The following is a 6086-nucleotide window of genomic DNA, read 5'->3' on the forward strand; positions in this document are numbered from 1 at the left end:
GTCACTTCAGTTTGTCCCCATTTTTTACTGTGATTTATGTCAAGCATATCACAACCACATCAAACACTTTCCTGTTGATCATGATGTGTGAGAGCTAATCCTCCTCAGTGTAGTTCCCACAGTTCAGGCAGGTATTGTCAGTTGAACAATGAAGAAAGTCAAGACAATACGATCAATTTACAATGGTTTGGAATATCTCTTTTGCTGTTTGGAGATGACATGGCAAGAGTACCTAGGCCTTAGCTGGACAAAGATTTGAATTATCCATTCCCTCCTGAACAGGACCTCATCATAGTCCCAATTGTTAAGCTCTAATATTAGGTGTTAGATGATCAATCTCTTGACTGCATCGGGCAGTGGTAGGTATTGGCATTTCCTTGCACCATTGCCCTATGATAGCATTCAGACAATGTTGAATTCCTCATGCTGAGCCACTACCAAATTTAACCTCTGTGTATTTGTGCTGAGTGTTGTTTTTATTTGCAGCACTCTGACCATGAATTTTGAAGCTCGTTTTATCTCATATCTCATAGAATCCAATTGGACTAACACTCTGCCAATGCCTCTTTCCAAGCCAACTCAAACTAGAGCCACCTAAGCCAAGAAGGCACAAAAGTTTGAGGGCGTCCTACAAGGCTGTCAGCTTTATCCCCCACTGAACGTCAGTAGCTTCCACTAGCTATGGTACAGTCACTGGATGGGAATCCTAAACTAGGCAATGACACTAACAAGATGGGCTCTAAGGGAATGCACAAGTGTGAATCATTCAGTTTTGTATGTATCGTTGGAAGTATTGTTGAATAAAGTTGGCACACAATGGTTTTTTTTCAGGAGTCACTGCCAAAAGGACATCCTGGTATATGATAACATTGAGATGGAAAACTGGGGAATTCTGAGCAATGGTGATGTTGCATGTTTTCATGTCAGCCCATCGAGAACAATCGTGTCCTGGATGTCTCCTCCTTTGCTGCTCCTCGGTTTCCTCCTCCTTCCTCACTTCCTCTTCCTCCTCTAGAGCTGTTCACTGACAGTTTGGTTGCAAGGATTGATTTCCAGGTTCTATTAAATGTAGCAGACCATCATGAAATTTGGAGGCATGTTCTGCTGCCTACTAGGGTGCTCTCCCTGACAGTTCAGACAGCAGGACATCTTTATAAGAATGCCTAGGTTTGCACTGAAACTTCCTAATTGTAGCATGACTCTTGTTATACTGTTCATATGTGGTTGGGTGGCAGCAGGGGGTCCTGAGCCACACATAAAATAAATAAATCATGTTGCCAAGCAGCTGACTTCTGGTACTACAGGATGGCTCAGTGATGGTAGGAGCAACTGTGCTGCACAGGATGAAAGTAAAAGTTTGCTGTCAGGGTATTGGACATTCTCTTAAATGATGCTTGAGCATTGTTGTACACCAACTGTACATTCAGGGAGTGGAGCTCAATGTGATTGTGGTACACCTCCCTGTCGAATGTGTCACTTGTTGGCCACTAGTGTACCTTCAGTGGCTTCCTGCATCACTATGCTAGAAAATGTTACCTACTCGTTCCTCCTTGCTGTTCTCTGCTTACAGAGAGAACAAGAAAGTCAATTTTTTAGTGTAACGGGTTTTGGTGATCTTCCAGATGCAGTAGGATACAATGAACAAAGAGAGATGACGGAAATATTGCAGGCTCCAGACTGGAAGGTTCCTAAGGTGTAGAAATTGATGGTAATGGTGCCTTGATAGTCACTGACTGCAGCAATCTTGCCCAACTCTGCACCTCCTGGTCAGGTTAGGGAAGTGGTATAGTTTGTGAGCACTTTCGTTGTGAGTTGAAGCTGCCTCAACCTCCTGGCTGAGCTGGAGGTAGAAAAACTGTTCTTTGCACACTCTCATGAGTCCAGCCTTTTGTTGACAGCTGTTGTCATCCTCCTCCTCCTCCCACTGTGCTTCAACTCCCTATTGTGCTACAGGCTAAGAGGAACAGCAACCATATCTCCCAAGAATGACAGCAAGCTTTTTGCTTCAAAGCCTTCAAAAGCCACTCGACTCCATGCAAAAGTCCAAAACTACTGCCTTCTTACTCAAAGAATTGTGCTAACTCCTCCAACAACAGATTAAACAATGCTTTCACTAACAGCTGCAAAAGAAAGACAAAACCAACCTTTTACTCCAGTGTTCGTTCTTTAAAGTGCTTGTGGAAGGCTGTATATATTTCAGGGAGGGCATCAACAGGATCTGCAGGAGTCAAAACAGAGGTTAGGTGCCGGTCAGCATTATACATGAATGAATGTCATAATCTGCCCATGGTGTGTCCTTTTGGTGCGTGCATTGAATGCTGGTGCTATTGACCTTCTGAACATTAGAACATGAGAAATCAGAACAGCAGGAGGCCATTTAACCCCTGGAGCCTATCGTGTCATTTCACAAGATCATGGCTGATCTGATTTGTTGCTCATCTTTCCTACCTGCCTCCACAGCTCCTGCCTCCCTCGTCAATCATAAATTTGTCTAACTCAGCCTTGAATATATTCAATGGCCCAGTCTCCACTGCTCTCTGGGTAAGAGAATCCCAGATGCTAATGACCCTCTGAGAGAATCAATTTCTCCTAATCTTTCCGAAATGGGAGGCTCAAACTGTTTCTCCTAATTCTGGATGTCCCTCATAAGGGGAAACATTCTCTTAGCATCTAGCCTATGAAGCCTCCTTGTAATATTATGCATTTCACAAAGATCACCTCTAATTATCCACAACTCCAATGTGCATCAGCCTGTCTTGATCAACCTGATCAAACTTTCCTCAGAAGAGAAATCTCTCACCCCTGGAAAGAGCCAAGCGAACATTCTCTGAACTGCTTCCAGAGCAAGTGTGCCTTTGATCAAGTAAGGGAAGGAGTCATAGTTTACAAAGGTCTGTAGGCCTCTCTCTCTCCATTACAGGGAGACCAACTGATTATGCATTGCTTAAGGGTAACCAGTGATGTAAAGTGAGGAGGCAGGTCTCCATAAATGATTACGTGCTGTTAGCTTTTTTCTTGGACCACGATCTAAGCAATAAGCTAAATGACTCCAACCTCCCTCATGCACCCTTTAGTAAGGAGACCAAAACTTTCTACAGCACTCTAGGTGTAGTCTCATCAATGGTTTTACAGCTGTAACAAAACTTCCCTACTTATATACTTCACTGTATTCCATTAACCTTCCTAATTACATGCCTGCATGCAGATGTTTTATAAGTCATGAACAAGAATATTCTGATCCCTCTGTATGGCAAAATTCTACAGGTTCTCTCTATTTAGATAACATTCTGCCTTTTCTATTCTTCTTTCCCAAGTGGACAATCTCATGTTTTCCCACACTATGGCCCATCTATTAACTTTTTTCCCACGCAGTTGACCCATCTATAATTCCTTTGCAGATTCTTTGTGTCCTCCTCGCAACTTGCTTTCTTATCTATCTTTATATGATCAACAGGTTTGACCATAATCCATTTGGTCATTTTGAACATACAGATGAACCTATGAAAGGAGTAGGAGTGGGCTTTTCGGGCTCCTTTACCTTACGCTGCCATTTAGTAAGATCACAGCTGATCTGATTATAACCTCAAACCCACATTCCCGTTTTTCCCTTTGCTGACTAAGAATCAGGGAGCCCAGTCAGCACTCCACAAATAGCTCCTTATCTTTATCATTTATCTTTTCTGGTGCCATTGCAGATGATGAAATTTGAATTCAATAAAAATTCTGGAATTAAAATGCTGGCCTAATGGTGACAAAGCAACCACTGTTTATTTTCATAAAAACCCATCTGGCTCACTAATGTCTTTCAGGAAAGGAAATCTGCCCATCCATATCTAGTCTGGCTTACATGTGGCTCTGGACCCACAGAAATGTGGACTGTTAACTGCCCTTTGGGCAATTTGGGATGGACAATAAATGCTGGCCCAGCCAGCAACACCCACATCCTGTGAACAAACTAAAGAAAATATTTCCACATCCTGGTTTCTTGACCAAAGCTGATGATGCATTAGGTCACACATTTGCAGCCGATAAGTTTATCCTTTTGATTATTTTTAAAGTTAATGTTTAATTAACTAACCTCTGGTCTCATGGTAAAGCTGCAAATTTAGAGACAGGAATGAAAATTGAGGCCATACCCTTTATTATTTTCTGTCTTACTTCTTTTAACTGCCTTGGCTGAATGCCATCAGACCGTACCAACCGTGAGCTCTGCCAACATTTTTTCTACAAATGCTGCACAGTCTACAGCCCCCGCCAATCCACAAGGTAATTTATACTATAATGTGCCCAAGGAGATAACGTTTCCATGTGGCGATTTATAGCAGGGCTGGTATTAAGAGATATGGGCCAGAGGCAGGTATATGGAGTTAGGCCACAGATTAGTCCTGATCTTATTGAATAGTGGAACAGGCATAAGTGGCTGAGTTGCCTACACCTGTTCCTATGTTTCTATGTTCGTATGCTGCCATAAATTACAGGTTAGCTCATTTAAATTTTCATTGATATTGGCTTTGCACCAATCTGAGTAAATCATATAATAATTTATTTTGACTTTTGATGTACCTGAAAGATAGGAGAATGCACATTCCTTTAATGTTTAGTTATTTATGTAGATTATAATCACACAGGAAAGGATGCATTTACGTTAGACTCAGTTATTTATTCATTTTATGTAATTGGTCAAGCAAGGCCAAAGAGCTCTGATGTGTTACTGAGGATGGATTGAAGGATTTGTAATTTTTGAAAGTGAGGTTTAAGTGATGGCAATGGAAAGAAAGAGAGAGTGTTAGACAGATGTGAACACTTCATTGATAAATTGATGCTATTTTCAACAATCACTGAAGTGTTCTCTGATTAACCGTACTCTTCTGTGTGCTGCCTTCAGAGTGACAAGGGCAATTCATACCTGAATTTTCATTACTAGGCTTTTTGGATAGCAAAGTTATGTAAAAGATTTTAGCTATAACTATTGGGCTAATTGTTCCGAGATAAATTGCAGCCTCCCTTCCTGACTGACCAGATTTTAACAGCCTTGTATTTCTCTCTTTGATAATGTAGGTTAAGACATGGGCCTCACAGTAGCTCACCCTATCTGTCGTGATTGCAAATCAAAGGTGGGTTATTATCTACAGCAGCAAAGTGCGTGCCTTGTCACTTACAAGCCATGCACTTGATTATCTTTTTAAAGAGCTCCGAGCACAGGATTCCTGAAGGAGAGCTTTTTCTCTTTTATTTCATGGGATTTGAACATTATTGGCTGGGCCAGCTTTTATTGCCTATTGCGAACTGCCCTTCAGAAGGTAGCAGTGAGCTGCCTTCTTGTATTGCTACCATTCTGGTCATTGGCATTGATGTAAAAGATGTTTTTACATCTGGACATTCAGTGAATACTAGACATTTGTGCAAAGAAAATTACTGAGGATGAAAGAATTTCACAAAGCTACTGATGAGTCACCTATTGCATCCCACCCCTGCACTCCAACATGATTAAATTGAATGCTGTTGTTGCATTCCTGCCTTGCTGTCATTACTAATTGGAGAGACCCAGCTCTCTGAAGGAGTGTTCCATTTTCCTGACAAGTATGTACCTGGTTGGCATCCTGAGTGGGTATCCTTCAGTGGCTGGTTAAAGTGACCTGTTGACATAAAAGTTAAGTATGGTGGCAACTTTTGCTGCCGTGGACAAAGCTGGCCAGACAAATGGTTTTAACTGCAGGTCTACAGGTGGAAACTGTCAGATTTCTCTTAGAGCCTTCGCATACTCAGCTCCTGAAAAACATCTTTGTACAATTCACATTGCCATAGATCACTGCAGGACCCATCATTGTCAAATTCCTCCTCAGCCTTCCCTTTTCTTCATTGTGCCTGTTCCTGCTCCGTTATTCAAACTGCAAATGAGGGAATATCTATTTGAAATTTCATAGCTGATGTTTGGTGAGTGGAGGCAAACATACTCCAGTGGTCTGACAATTCCTCAGGCTCTTGGAGAGAAGTATAGCATAACCCAAACATAAGACAAAATGAAAAACTTCAAAAAAAGCACTTGTCAAAGTTGAATCAGAGATAGTAGGAACTGCAGATGCTGG

Source organism: Rhincodon typus, chromosome 2, assembly GCF_021869965.1.
Source record: "Rhincodon typus isolate 14 chromosome 2, sRhiTyp1.1, whole genome shotgun sequence".
In the NCBI taxonomy this organism is placed as follows: Eukaryota; Metazoa; Chordata; class Chondrichthyes; order Orectolobiformes; family Rhincodontidae; genus Rhincodon; species Rhincodon typus.